This window comes from Bactrocera dorsalis, chromosome 1 (genome assembly GCF_023373825.1).
Source record: "Bactrocera dorsalis isolate Fly_Bdor chromosome 1, ASM2337382v1, whole genome shotgun sequence".
Classification (NCBI taxonomy): domain Eukaryota; kingdom Metazoa; phylum Arthropoda; class Insecta; order Diptera; family Tephritidae; genus Bactrocera; species Bactrocera dorsalis.
In genome coordinates, this window is record NC_064303.1 from 19,794,609 (window position 1) to 19,811,356 (window position 16,748).

Below are 16,748 nucleotides of genomic sequence, written 5' to 3' on the forward strand. Positions count from 1 at the left end.
TTACAAATATTTTGGTAATGGTAACTGTAATAGTATTGGCTTTAATAATGTTATAGCTTTTTAATTACATAGCTTATTACAATTATAGCAGTACTTATTTGTAATTTGTAACTTGCAATTTGTAATTTGTAACTTGCAATTTGTAATTTGTAATTTGTAATTTTTAATTTGTAATTTGTAATTTGTAATTTGTAATTTGTAATTTGTAATTTGTAATTTGTAATTTGTAATTTGTAATTTGTAATTTTGTAATTTGTAATTTGTAATTTGTAATTTGTAATTTGTAATTTGTAATTTGTAATTTGTAATTTGTAATTTGTAATTTGTAATTTGTAATTTGTAATTGTAATTTGTAATTTGTAATTTGTAATTTGTAATTTGTAATTTGTAATTTGTAATTTGTAATTTGTTCATAAGAAATATAAAATTTAATGTTTATTTTGTTTTTATTCCAATTTCAATTATAACTGTAATTATATTTTGTAATTCTACACAAGTATATTCTATTGGTAATGATTCTAACAGTAAAACTTTTAATTATACCTAGTTTGATAACATGGTTGCTTTGCTAATAGCATAAATATAAAGGTGAAACCAGTAATGGTAGCGATGATAGTTGTCACTATTGCCAAAATACCAATAATTACAAAGCGATTACTTTGTTAAAATGCCTACCTAAACAAAATATTTTTTGATTTCAAAATATTTTTAATTTTTCGATTTTTGTGTTTACAAATTATGTGTGTTAACATTACTGGTTTTAAACTCAATTCTCAATTGTATTTTGTAATCGTAATTACATTTTTTAACTCCAAGGTAATGCCACCTATTATAAGGTATTAATTGTAGGCCAATACATATATATTTTCAATGATTGATGTAATTATATTAATGACCATTATTATTATAACTTTAAATTACTTAATTACTTTTAGTAGTAATGATTATTGTAATGATAGCGTATTATTAGTGATAATGATTAATGTAATGATATTAATAGTATTTGTTATTATAATTTTAAAGGTACAATCGTAGTCAATACTTAATTACTTGTAGCAGTAATGATTACTGTAATGACAACGTGTTATTAACGGTAATGCTAACAGCAAAAGATGAATAGATAATAATAAAAATTAATAGTGATTATAATATGAATACAATTACAATGAATGCTCAGAATGAAAAAAAAAATGTTTAATATTTTTTGTCAAAATATGAGTACTTACTGTCTGTTATCATTATCATATAAGTACTTTCATATAGGATTAGTCTATTACCTAAACTGATTAAGCTGTCTGAACAAAAAATTGCAGTTTGAAATTTAAATGTTTGTGAGCGGTAATTCTAAAGTAATGGTAAACTTTCTAGAAATTTTTATAAAAAATTTATTGCACAGACGTTTTACTTAACCATTTTCTCTTATGTTCTCTTATTTCTTCAGTATCAACGGCTGCAATCACGCCCATTACTAAACGATTACTTGCTACGACTCGACAAAAACTTGCTCGCTTCTTTGTTATTTTGCGCAATTTTTTAGCGTTAACCATATTTTCACTACATAAAATTCGCATAAATCAAATGTAAATGCACACATATTGCATAATGCACAGTCAAACAAAAAACACACGTGCCCGAAGCAAACAAAAAATGCTTGCCGAACGCCTTAATGTATGCTGCATGTTTGGTGACCGTGTTAAACAGTCCGTTTGGACGGTATGCAGGTATGTGCTACGCTTGCCGGCATGTTGAATGCGACTTAAGAACGGAAGTTGATTATTATCGCTTGTAATTAACAACGGTGGCAACAACAAAAACCACAAAAACAATAACAAAAGCAAAAAGTATGATTTTCTCATGCGAAACACTACGAATGGCATGCAATATGGCGGCAACTTCTGGCTGTCAACGCTAGCAGCTGCTTGCGTCAAAACTACCGCTGACGTATATTCATGTCTATATGTATGTGTCTGCTTGTATGTATATATAAATATATGTATATAAGTAAGCACATATGCCGTCTGTTGAGTTGTGAAATGCCTAGCTGAGCCATTTGACAGATTTACCCAATGTCGGACAATCTGACAAACAAATGGGTAAACAGCTGGACATGCGGACAGGCAGACAGACAAACCAGCCGACTTTAGCTTGCCCAACCGCACCGCCACCAAGCAACCACATACACAACAACATACATCAGTAAGCGGCTTGCTGCTTGCCATTGGATAACTGTTCATCGGTCGGTCAGCTGCATGGCTGCATTCATTCATATGCCACACAAACACACACACACATGCATACGAGCACCCATGCAATCGACATATTTGCAGTTGTGTGCGTGACATATGCATTGACTTGCTGGATTGATATTTTCATATTTTCCCAGTATTTTGCGCACATCAAAATGCACGCATACAAGCATGGCTACTGGCAAGTGTGTACACACATACAGTGATAGTTACATATATACAGCCACGCATGCCTGTTTGCTGCATATGCCATTTGTGTGGCCGCGTAATTCGAGTGGAGTTAATTTTAAAATAATTCAACATACTTGTATAGACAAGAAGCACGCACATATGTGCGTGTGTGCATTTGTAGGGCTATCGATTATTTTTAAATGGCATTAAAAATTAAACGATTGTAATCACGGTGAAACAGATTACACAGACAATTTTATAATTATCTTTTAGCCGCTGAACGCGAACCGTTATGGATATCGTTAAGCAAGCATTTGAGGCCGCATATACTATAGCCAAACATACATATATGTTTATGCAAATATATTTATATATTAGGGTGAGCAATTTCTTCGGAAAGTATGACGCTGCTCTGAATTGTAATCCATGCCAAATTTAGTGCAGATATGATGTCAAATAAAAAAGTTTTGCATACAATAAGTTGAATTTGATCGCTCAGTTTGTATGGCAGCTATATGCTATGGTTGTTTGATCTGAACAATTTCTTCGAAGAATATTTCGCTGCTTTAGGCAACTATGTGTCTCGAATTTCGTGTAGATATCTTGTCATATAAAAAAGTTTTCCTTACAAGAACTTGATTTTGATCGGTCAGTTTGTATGGCAGCTATATGCTAGGTTGGTCGATCTGAACAATTTCTTTGCAGAATATTTCGCTGCTTTAGGCAATAATATGTCTCATCAATTTCGTGTAGATATCTTGTCATATAGAAAAGTTTTCATACAAGAACTTGATTTGGATCGGTCAGTTAGTATCGCAGCTATATGCTACATCAAGACGATCTACACAAATCTTCTGGATATTATATAACTACTTTTGATAATAATTCATGTCAAATTCGTACAGTTATCTTGTAAAAGGAAAAAGTTTTCTTAACAAGAACATTATTAATTTGAGATGCAGTTTTTTTCGATTAAAAACTTATGGTATTTTTTCGGAAATCATAGTTTCACGTCACCGTCACTTTATAAATATTTTTCCATGTAGCATATTTTTTGTAAAAAATATATTTTAACTCACGAATTCAATAGTTTATTTTTTAGGCTCACCCTAATATTAACATATTTATATATCATAAGTACCGATACCCACCAGCATTATTGTTCACAACGCTTGTCATACAGCTTATGATTAACTGTTCGGCAGTTTATAATTATGTATGTCAATATGATGCATTGTCTATGAATTATATTGGTAATATTGACAATTGTTTTAAATTTTGTAAAATATACGCTATTTCCGACGACATAATTGACTACTGCAGGGAGAAATATCAGTGACCTAGTTTGCTAGTATATAAGTAAAGCTTACTGAAATAAAGATAGAAAGGAATGTCTGCCTTTCTTCTATATATGTATACTTGTACCTGCTCGCATTAAATACTGAAATTAAACAATTTTAAGAAGAAAAAACTTACTCTAATGTCTGGGCTCAAGATCCATATTTTTGAATCTGTTTAAAGTGCATAGTAAGAATGAAGATAAAATAATAAGAGAATAAAGGATGGATGGCTACAAAAACAGGTTGGAAAAGGATGAAATCGAAAAGGATCTCGGCTTAGAAAAAGATCATGTCGATTTTACTCGTCCTACAGGAGATGGAGGTGGAGAAAGAACCCAGTCAGTGGTCTTATGGTTCAAACCAATAGCAGAGGGTACTTCAAGTAAAATCTCCACGAAAGTAAGATCGCCTCTGTCGATCTTCTTCTCAACTTAAAATCGGCTACGATGTGGCTTTAGTCCAGGAACAAAATACACCCCGAGCGTAATTAACAAGGTAAGAATAGCCATATTGGTGAAGAAAAGTCACTATTCCCATACTGACTTCCGTCTTTCCACAGATGACTTGACGGTTAACAGTTAAGGTTGTCAAAGATAAGTCTTTACTCTTTGAATTCTGTTATATGCCACATGATTCCCTACTCAAATATACTTTACATAATAGCCTAGTGGTAGCTAATCGAGATGAGGAGCTTATATACATAGAACCCACTTCCAGAAACGTTCTAGGCATAACACTGTATATAAGTAGAAATAAAGGGTGATTTTTTAAGAGCTTGATAACTTTTTAAAAAAAAAAAACGCATAAAATTTGCAAAATCTCATCGGTTCTTTATTTGAAACGTTAGATTGGTTCATGACATTTACTTTTTGAAGATAATTTCATTTAAATGTTGACCGCGGCTGCGTCTTAGGTGGTCCATTCGGAAAGTCCAATTTTGGGCAACTTTTTCGAGCATTTCGGCCGGGATAGCCCGAATTTCTTCGGAAATGTTGTCTTCCAAAGCTGGAATAGTTGCTGGCTTATTTCTGTAGACTTTAGACTTGACGTAGCCCCACAAAAAATAGTCTAAAGGCGTTAAATCGCATGATCTTGGTGGCCAACTTACGGGTCCATTTCTTGAGATGAATTGTTGTCCGAAGTTTTCCCTCAAAATGGCCATAGAATCGCGAGCTGTGTGGCATGTAGCGCCATCTTGTTGAAAACACATGTCAACCAAGTTCAGTTCTTCCATTTTTGGCAACAAAAAGTTTGTTAGCATCGAACGATAGCGATCGCCATTCACCGTAACGTTGCGTCCAACAGCATCTTTGAAAAAATACGGTCCAATGATTCCACCAGCGTACAAACCACACCAAACAGTGCATTTTTCGGGATGCATGGGCAGTTCTTGAACGGCTTCTGGTTGCTCTTCACCCCAAATGCGGCAATTTTGCTTATTTACGTAGCCATTCAACCAGAAATGAGCCTCATCGCTGAACAAAATTTGTCGATAAACACATTTCGAACCGAACACTGATTTTGGTAATAAAATTCAATGATTTGCAAGCGTTGCTCGTTAGTAAGTCTATTCATGATGAAATGTCAAAGCATACTGAGCATCTTTCTGTTCTGTCAAATACTAATGCATGAAAATCCTAACCTCAAAAAAATCACCCGTTATATACATGAGAAGAAAATTGGAGGGTGCTAAGCACACCCTACTTCTCCATTAGGTCGGAAGCAAAGATCAGAAACGGCATGAAGAAAAATCATAAAATCGCTAATCCTGGGATCGCTACTGCTAGATAGGGTTTAAAAAGAGCGTGACTGTATTTACAAATATCATAAATACAGTTTTCCTTACGCATGCCCTACGCTGTGTCTTAAGCACAAAACGAAGCTCCCTCCATGAAGAACATAGTACAAGGAGCTTAGATCTTCTAGACACAAAGTACGGGATTGCTTCGACTTGACCAAGTTAGTAGAAAGCGAGGACTGTTCGAATGAATATAAAGATCTTCTAAGAGACTAAAAAAAAGTTGGTACGCAGAACAAAGCGATAATACTGGAAGAACTTCTGTAGTTAGGAAACTATTATCCAAAAGCCCAATTTCGCTCGGTCTAATTCGCAAAAGTAACAGGGAGTTAATGAACGGAGAGAACTCGTTGGAAGACCTAGCCAGTATGTACTTACCAGGCTGTAAGGACACGTTAAGTCTTAGCTATAAAGTGCAATCCGCTCATTCGACCCATTTAAATCTCTCGATATGGACGCTCTGTCTATCCGTGCCGTGGAAATTTTTAGGATATGCTTGAAGTTCAGCTTTATGGCACACTCATGGAGAGAGGCTAGAGTAGTTTTTATAGGACATGTAGAGGCAATCCAATTTTATCAAAAGAGTTTATGCCTATAAGCTTAATTTCCTTCCTGCTGAAAATGCTGGATATAATTTTGGACATGCACGTTAAGGCCGCAATGCCTCCCAGAAGTTGTCCAAGGCGCAGCACGCTTATTTGAAAGGGCAGATCAGTAGAAACTGCGCTTTATAACTGCTACTTAATATCGAAAGGGCTCCTGAATATAAGGAATACGCACTTGAAGCATTCCTGGACATTTCTGGAGCATTCAAGAACGTATCTACGGAATCTATTTGAATAGTATTCAATCAATAGGTGTAGATCGAAGTCCTCTGACGTCTAAAAAGATAAGAGCAGAATGGAACAACGCTAGTATGATCAAGAAAGTCTGCAGAGGTACTCCGAAAAGTGGAGTGCTTCTATGGACATTGGGGGTGAATCGCAGACATTCTGAAGGATGAATACTTCTCATGATTTAGTAACTGAACACCATCTGGTATCGCAAATGACCAAAACTGATCTATGCATGGCTCATTGGCCGACCAGATTAACCCAACATAACCTAAGAATAAAGTTTCATAGAAAGCGAAAAACTATGCTCAAGCCTCTCATACCTTTCTTGAGAAGAAGCTGAAGTAAATAATTGGCACTATTGCTTTCGGGAAACTTATCGATAGAATTATGTTTTATTTTAAGCAATACTGCGTCTTAATGCTTTGTCTTTAAAGAATTTGTTTGGTAGTAACTTTACGTAGATCAAATTGTTTTGTTAACAGTAACTTAAAATATTCATTTAGGCCAAAAATAGACTTAAATCGCAAACAATTTCGCCCTATTTTTTTACAACTTTCGACGTGAAATAGCTCAACAAGAGAGCACAGATGGACTTAATTGAATTTTTGACGATGAAGCTCCTTCCAGGACCTGTGATCGATAAACATTCCAAGACGAGTTTTGTGAAGGTCATCCAAAATCAGTTGTTGTTCCAGAAATTTTGTATTGATATTGTGCGCAAATTAATATTGCAAGATCGTCATGTGAGCTGTCGTCAGATTGAGTAAACCAAAAGCATTAGTGGGACAAGCATGCACTCAATACTGGCTGAACATTCGATTGTAAGAAAAATTGGTTCACGTTATAAGCCACACAATTTAACAATCGCTCAAAAAATGCTCGTGTCGATTAGTCCAAAGAAATGTTAAAAAAATATCATAACGGTACTGCCATGAGAACGTGACGAGAGATGAATCCAAGACATACATATATAAGGAAAGTAGTCAACTCCTAAAATATTTTTTCTGAGTCCCAGGCATTAAGAAAGATTTTGAACAGAAAAATTAGCTTCAGATAGAACCATAAAATTCAACATCGCCATTAATATAAACAACTTTTAAACACAAAATATTTTCACCACCATAAATTTTTCACAGTGCATTTCACACACTGGCACTTAGCGGTATTTAGGCTACTTGTTTTGATATTTATGAAAGCGAGCGAGCAAAAAAACAATGAAATAAAAGTGAAGGCAAAAATAACGCACGGAAATCGCTATAAATACGTGCAGATATGCTGAGCGCCTAAAAGTATGCAACATTACTGTATGCAAACAAACAACAACAGCAAAACCGCGCAGGATCATTTCACAATTATTCCATAAATAAAAGGTTAATACACACGCAAAGCCCACAAAAAAAGCGCACATACATTTGACAGCCGCAAATTCACACACACACACACCCATACAAACATATGTGAATAAGTATATGCGTAAATGGCGAACGAACAATGTGCTTATTAGAATACATGGAATTAGTTAGGCGGAAAATTGGCAGTTACTGTCCGTGGCAGTTGAAGTGCAGCTGAAGTGGAGCCGGTCACGAGACCAACAACCAGCCAGCCATATGGCCATGAGGTCAAAGCGTCGCCTGCCACACAAGCGATTGCTGGCAAAAACGTAATGGCGCCAAACAGCGGCAGCAAACACACAAACACACACTTACACGAACATATGTGTAAGCGTCGTGCTGCAATGCACATTTTTGTCATAATTACAAAAATCACGAATTTACCATTAGCCGCTCGCCACGCGCTTTTCGCCCGACACGGCAGACCGTTAGCGAGTCTGACAGTCAGCTTCCCTGCCTGTGCGCGCGCAATTATCCACACTATCATTTATTTACGCGGCGCTTTTGTGTGTACGTGTGTGTGTGTGCGTTGGCGCTGCAGTTTCGAGCTTGCCAACAATTGTTGTTTTGAATAAACAATCGCACAGGCACATTAACAAATAATAGCGAGTGAGAGCAACACGGTCATAATAACAACATTAGCCGCACACAACAAAAGGTCGCCTGTATTATTTAGCTAGCCCGTAGCCTAGGCGAGTAACGCATATTTGCTGGCAACACGCAAATTTCGCTGAAGCTGGCGGCATTCCTTATTACTCCTTTATGTTATATTTATATATGTATTTGGTTTATAGTTACTCGCATTTTTTTCATTGCCATAATTTGCTGCCTAATTATTTCTCTCCACTTATGGTATTGTGTGTGATGATTAACACAAGCATTGCCACTTCCGTCAAGCTGATTATTTTTATTATTTTGTTTGTGTGCGCATTGCGGTTGTTTGGGTAAACAGAGGATAGTTTGCTATAGTTTATATAGATATACATATATCTTATATAGATACCATATAGATTATTTTAAAATAAAATTAAAGTCGAAGGCATGGCTTTGAAGCAATCTGAATGCATTCGATGTCCATTAGGTTAGTTCGGAAGGTAATCGCAGTAGCGCTGACTACCAATACCGAACACAATGCAACGCTCACTACCCTAGAGCCTATATTAAGCTCATTGTGTCACCAACGAAGCCCAACCAAGCATCATTCATTAAGTCGATAAATTTGAAGAAATTTCTCAGCTTTTTCACCCTACTTTCCCAATCACTTTCAAACTTGAACAATCGCAATCATATTAGACAGTCCGGGCTAACCGATTTATGATTCGAAATGGTAATTATAGTATAAATTAATTAATAAAGCTTCTCTCATGTACTTGTCTCCCATTCGCAAGACTACGCTGTAAGCATACGGGGTCTCCACGATATAATACACTGAGGGAGGAGCTCACAGAGTCTGTTAAAATTCACGTCAAAGGCAAGCATTCTAAACGATGACTACTTCCCTCGGACCTACTAGAAACTGAACTCCATTTGGTATCGCAAAGAACCAAACTGGTTACCGAGGCTTATTGGTCTTCCAGAGTAACCTTAGCTAATCTAACTGATAAAACGAGAAATAATGATCCACTGCACCGATGTATTATAGTAAATACAAAAACTTCCAAAGAAGTACTTGATTTTGATCTACAGTATTTCGATCTTGAAATTTTTTTCGAAAACTGTACCGCTTTCTTGGCCAATACATACAAAATTTTATGAAGGTGTCTCGACAAATAAAACTATTTTCCATACATACAGCTTTTTTCTGATCTATAATCCTGATATCGGCCTGATATCAACGGTTCCAAAAAATGCCATAGAGGGCGCAAAATTTCAGATCAATACTGAAACTTCAAAAACTGAGGAAAAATTTCGCGCATATACTGCAGACAGACCTTCAGACGAACAGGCAGTACAACGAAATGGACGCCCAAAAGAGGTTGTTACCGAAGAAAACATAAAAAGGTCTACAAAATAATTTTGGAAGACCGTAAAGTGAAGTTGTACGAGATTTAAATTAAACGTATACATTATATCATTCACGAATATTTGTTGATTATTCAGAGCAATGTTTGGAGATGTTCAAGCGTAATGAATCCGAGTTTTTCCATTGACATGTGACAACTAATGAAACATGGTTCCATCATTTCACTCCTAAGTCCAATCGATAGTCATCTCAGTGGACTGCACCCGCTACAAAGTGTGGAAAAACACAACATTCTGTATTTTGGGATACGCATGGAATAATTTTTATTGGTTACCTTGAAAAAGAAAGGACCATCATCAACGACTATCACTTATTGTCATTCGACCGTTAAAAGGACGAAATCGATGAAAAACGGCCACATTTCATGAAGAAGGAATTGTTGTTTCACCAGGTCAATGGACTGTCTCAGAAGTCAATGCAAACGAGCTCAAAAATCTATGAATTGAGCTTCGAATTTCTTCTGCGTCTACCGTATTCTCCAGATACGACTCCCAGCGATTACTTTCTGCTCTCAGATTTCAAAGGAATGCTCGATGGGAAAAAACTTTAGTCAAATGAAGAGATGATCGCCAAAACTGAGGCCTATTTTGAAGCAAAGGACAAATAGTACTACAAAAAGGTAAAGTTAGAAGCTCGCTATAGAGAGTGTATCACCCTTAAAGAGAACTAGTATGTTGAATAATATAGCCATTTCAGCAAAACCATTTCTATGATTTTAATTAAAAATATAATTATAATAATTCAATGACACCCAGATCGGTTGCCTTCAAATATTGTATTATTACAGCTGGTCCCATTAAAGCAGGTGGAATCCCTTAAACACTATTACCAAAATTTCCAATGGGTATATTAAGATCATATAGTTTTCCAGTCGAGTATAAATTCAAAGTTGTGCTTAATGCTTGGCGAACTTGCTATAGATTTTAGCACTTGCTTACTTCTAATTAATACTCCAATACGTATGGTGACATATAGCAGATCTTCATTTTAAAATATTTAACAGTGAAAACCAAAACATATGTACGTATTACTACGGGAAGTTTTCTCAAAAAATACAAACAAAAAAATTTGCCACTAAACAACTCATAGCTGCTTTCTTTAGCTTCTTACTCCCAACTTCACATCGCCCGTAAATAATTTTTTCTTTCAGGTTTGTTTTATTTTCTCTTCATTTTTGCAATTTTTTCTTTTTTGTAAATTTTCTTTTTTATTTTTGTTAATTTTCCTTTTTATTTTTGTTATATTATATTTCTTTGAGTTACATCCTACAATGATTTAGTTTGCCTTCAAAAATTATCCACCCTAGTCTACAATAGATAGGTATATATTTTTTCAAATGTTGCATTTAACACTATTGGATAATGAAATATGTGTCAGTTTGACAATTATTCCGGTTGCTTCAACAAAGTCTATGTAGTCTCTGTGTAAACCAGTGCCACTAAACCTACACGAAAAATGCTTGATTTCTAACAAAAGTTACAAGGTTTTGTTATAAAATGGTATTAAAAAGAGTTCTTTTAGTAAAAACGACTATTAAAACTCTAAAATTTCTAAAAATATTAAATACTGAACGCTTATTACCGCCTCGGAGTGGTGTAGTGTTAGTAATCACCACCCCTGAGGACGAACGTTGCATCACGCTTACAAACATTTAACAAAGGTTGTCATCTGAGAGCCAATGAAGACAAATACTAATGTCGATAAGTATTTTTTATATAAAAAGTGTTGTCTAATAAAACCCATTAGTCGAAAAAAATTTGCTTCGTGCAGAAGCGCGGCATCGGTTAGGTAAGTTAAGAAACTTTTATTGAATACTTAGCCAAGAAATGCGGGTGACTTAATTCCCTGTGTAAAAGCATAACATCTACTCTAAAACTATATAGCTATAGCTTCTCAAATTCAATTCGGTAAGCTTAGTTTGAATTTTTTACAATTTTTATTTTAAGTTTTCTTAGTATTAATAGATATATTCAATCGATTAATAACTCTTTTAAGAAACCCGATGGAACCTTGTTCCATTTGTTTGAAATTTTTGCGTTTATTTTATTTCGGTTAAGTTATATATAACATTTGACAAACATTCGTCGAAATAAAATCTCAGAAGATAAATTGTTCCGATCGGATTACTATAACATATAGCTTAAATACAAACTGGAGAGATAGTTACTAAAAGAAATGCACCTGTGAAAGATATATTAGCTTCGGATCAGCCGAAGTGAAAGTTTTTCTTGTTTCTATTTCTATTCAAAACACACGTTAGGGAGATTTAAAATTTTTCAAATTATTGATAATTTTGTATAATATTAATAATTAACTACCATGGAAGTAAATGGAAATGACAATTACTAACACTGGAAAACTTGAATTATCTGAATAAATATACTTAGCATATATTAGCTTATTAAATTTGAACTGGATCCTGTTCCAACTGTTATTTTATATGGTCGAGCGAGATTTGATCTCCACAAGTCAATTAGTCTGAATTTGGCACTTGTTAGTTTACGACTTCAGAGATTGGTCTGACTTTTTTTCCATGAAAAATAAAACAATGAAATGGCCTGAAATTTTAAGTGTTGAAAATAGTACCGAAGTCTGTTTGGGAGTCGACTTTATCACGAACATAAGTATTTAAGTTTGACAAAGCATACAAAGTAACATAGATCTGGAAGCAATCAATAACAGCAAAAAAGTTAAAGGCACATTGCTTGATAAGCGTCGTGTTGGCAACAGAGAGATAACAGCGGATCTCCACAACTTTTATTTATCGACTCAACACATTTTGGTTAAAATTTTGTGTATACAGAGAGATAACAGCGGATCTCCACAACTTTTATTTATCGACTCAACACATTTTTTCTAATGTTTTGGGTATAAAGCATGTCAGTGTTGGTCTTGTAACAAAATAACTGAAACTTTTGCATAAACGAGTGTAAAGGTCTCGATGCAGATGCTTGACAAGGTTACAGAGAAGCCTCAAAGGCATCACTATTGGTGACAAGACGTGGGTTTATTAAGAGGAGATCGAAACTGTTCAACAATCCAGCAAATGCACGCCAAAAATGCGCCGAAACCAAACAAAAAGAACCAAAATACTCTAAAGTCACAAAAAGGCATTCCAGCCAAGGCTTAAAAAACGTTTGGAAACCTCAGCTTAGTAACTTATTTGGTAGGTTATAATAATTATTTGTTTTATAACGCGTGAATATCTTGCTTTTTTAATCTATACGGGTAAACTTTGATCAGACGTATGCTTACTGATCTGTCTTTCCAAATATGTTGCTCTAAATGTTGCGTGAAGAGATGCTGTTTAAAAGCTGAATGCTAGAATGCTGCCACCGATTCAGTGGCTGATATTGTGGACTTTCTAATAATATATGTCTGAAGTATTTGAGCCAATAACAATGGAGTGCAAACATCTTAGTTTGAGAAAGCTAGAAGTAAGTGGGGTATCAACAGGTTAGTAACAAGTTATTAGGAATTCCTTTCAGATGACTATAGCACACTTTTCCTGATAAAAATACTATAGTATGTAAATTGTATACACGAGCATACTTTATGCTCCGGTAGTTGCAGAAAATTGAAAGAAATTCTTAAATGATTGAAGTTCGCCGTAAGAAGGATTAAGTTAAGTGAGCATGTGCACAGCACATTAGTATAGTTTAACATGTGATGAGTTCTATAAATGTAAGCTGCGAAAGCATTGATTGTAAATTTATGTAATAAGGTGTATTCAAAAGGCGTTGTTTTCTTGGTCTCATTGGTAGTGTCTTTTACGTAGCAGATCCGAAACCCAGCGCAGAACCTGGGAGGAAGAATGACTGGCGCGTTATTGTAAACTGCTATATAGCAGTGGTAGCATTGTCTACGCCCACCAATAAAGAAGAAATTATTCAAGCGAAGCTAGTTGTAAAACTTTCATGGCGACTAACAGATAACTTAACCAGTATAATAACCAGTGCATAATACGTTGTGATACTTTCGTGTGTGCAACCTTTAAGATCTTCCAACAACGGAGATATGTATATCGTTAAGCTTTTGGAACTCATACTCGCTCTATATATTCAATGAGAGGGATAAAAAGTAATAAAATATCCATCAGAATACTACCCGAAAGGTACCAATTTAAATTTATGGTTTTCTAAGGCACTCAAAGGGCACATAATTTTAAGATAGACAAATCCAGCCATTAACTTTTTATAATCTTTTCAAATCAACTGATATTTTTTGGCATAAAAATTTCAAAATTATTCACGATGACGAGTAACTCATTTAGCGCATTTCCGAAAGCATATAATTTAACACAAACAACATATAAAAGACAACTTACGAAGTATTTTTCACGCAATGGTATTTGATTTACATTTCCAAAACTTTTTTTATATGTGATATATACACTTTAACACATGTTTTGGTTAATAAGGATTACCAACAAAACTAAACACTACAAGAAATAGTATTTCCACAACATTGCCTTGTCAAATGATCACACTTCACCGTCTTGACAGTCAACCGGTTGCGTTAAGCGACTCAAGTAATTACTTAAATATATAATTATTTTGCCACAAATTGTTATTAACACACACGTTTTCGATTGCGCGCCATAAAAGAGTACCGTTCCGATTTGCACAATACAACCGCTCGCAAACGATGCCGACAAACAACTGATTCGCAATAGGTCGGTTTCATTTGCCGGAAGCTTTGGCGAAGTGTAGCCACGGCGTGTCGTATGAGTAACCCGAACGAATGGCGAACTAATACTCGTTGCCGTCGCACACGAATTGGGAGACAAAAACAAAACACACGCACACACACATATACATATGTAGTGGTATATTGTTGTAGTAGCATGTAGAAAGACAATAGTTGCAACGACAACGTTGCTTTCGTCTTTACCGTTACCAACAGTAATAGCGCCGACAATGCAGACGAATCACAACGAATCAGACAACTGTGATTTTGTTTTTGTAGTCGTTTTCCTTTTCTTTGCCGCTGACAGCAGTTGGCATTACTTTGCACGCTGTTCGTGTTATTTGTATTTTCATTTTGTTGCTTTTTATTTATTTTTGCTTTTGGTTTTACTTTATTTATGTACACTCTAGTGGAGCGCGTTGGTGTTGGTGTATTAGAGCGCCCCCTTGTTTGGTTTTTTTCAACTTTTTTGTGTGTTGGTTTTGCATTACCCCGCTTTTGGTTTCGTATTTATTGTAGTGTGGTGGGTTTATTTTTCTAAAAGTGGTGAATTTGTCTTTCAGTGTTGATTTCAAGTCATTCTCCTCTGTTAGCATTACTGTTAAGAGTGCTTTGGGATATTTTTGCGTGTAACATTTATTTTATTTAAAAATTTCTGTTAAGTATTACTGCTAAAATTGCCTGTGTATTCTTTTTAATGTTGTACGAGGGCTGCTATGTATATTTCTGCCCTAATAATGAAAATAGTAATATTTATCAACGAAAATGGTTTTATTGTTTTTAAAAATAATCTCCATCAAGATTTATACACTTTTGCATGCGCACAAACCAATTTTCGAAGCACTTTTTCCACTCCGATTGACACACCTCCAAAACATGGTTTTGAATGCTTCTACAGCATCTTCTGGCGACGAAAATCGTTGACCACGCATTATTTTCTTGATGTGTGGGAATAAAAAGAAGTCATTGGGTGCCAAGTCAGGGCTGTACGGAGGATGACTCATCAATTCGACGTTTTGGCTGGTCAAAAAGGCGCTGGTTTGAGCCGATATGTGAGAGTTTTGCATGGTCATGGTGAACACTGATTCGTCTTCTCTTGTTCGTTTTTTCGAATTTCTCCGAAGACTTCAGGCAAACAAATGATGGTGTACCACTCAGAACTGACCGTCCTACGTTGCTCAAGCGGAACAGTCGCCACATGACTAATTTTGCCGAAGAAACAGGCGACCATTTCTCGAAGTGCGAAGTCAGTTCACGTACGGCATCGACGTTTTCTGGCACAACGGCTGTTTTTTGGACGACCTTCACAGCATTCGTCTTTGATTGAGCGTCGGCCACGATTGAATTCGTTGTAACAGTTTTTCACAGTGCTATAGGATGGTGCTTCATAGCCATACAAAGATTTTAGTTCATCGATGCACTCTTGTCGTGATAATCCACGTCGAAAGTTGTGAAAAATGATCGCACGAAAATGTTCACGAGTTAATTCCACTTTTTGGCCGAGATGAATTTTTTAATTCCCTGTAAATAAAACAAATCACGATTAAACGACGTTATGCTAAAAAATCCAATGGAAATGTCAGATTGCACCTGGCAACACTTAGTGTTGCCTAGGCCAGAAATATATATAGCAGCCCTCGTATGTTGTAAATGTCGTCGCAAGGCGTTCGATATAAAACTTTAAACCATCGCAGCCTGATTTAATAAAATTTTCTGTACAGAGTTGTATTCAAACACCCACTAAAATTAGTCGATACAAGGAGGACAATTTATTACAAATCAGTTTAGACAATTTAAACCAAGTTTGAATGACTCTTTGCTTCTAATATTAATCTGTAGTTGATTATATTATAATCGAGTTAAATTTTTTCTGGCTACTTAAAGAAAATAAGATGTCTTTATAATGATCTTTCACCTCGATGACTTGAATATTAATAACGCTATCAATTCGGGCACTAAAAAATCATGCCTCTATTAGCTGCTCATTGAATATAACATTATGGCCGGCTTTCATTTTTGAAGAAATATGAATCAGTTCCCTCTGTACTTTCAACACACCAACCAGTGATTTTTTGTAGATATAACGGCATCTCGGAATGACTTGTGGATTATCATCATTTCAAATGCGACCCTTTCAACCAAAAGTGAGCTTCAAAGCTGAAGAAAACTTACTGGTGAAAATTAAGAATAGTGGTCATCTCGTTTTGGGTCAATTTACTAAAAGTTCGACGCACTTGAAGGCGGGTCTTCTGTG

The 16,748-nt window shown here is 35.4% G+C and overlaps 1 protein-coding gene across 3 annotated transcripts in view; it reads right to left on the minus strand.

Moving 5' to 3' along the window:
• The window catches only part of LOC105224077 (limbic system-associated membrane protein), a 112,873-nt gene extending 98,394 nt beyond the window's left edge, over nt 1–14,479 (minus strand). For all 3 annotated transcript variants that reach the window (XM_049457867.1, XM_049457873.1, XM_049457865.1), the window contains exon 1: nt 14,133–14,479. The gene's annotated coding sequence lies outside the window, so the exon portion shown is untranslated. The remainder of the gene's footprint in view (nt 1–14,132) is intronic.
• Between the last annotated feature and the right edge of the window lie 2,269 nt (nt 14,480–16,748).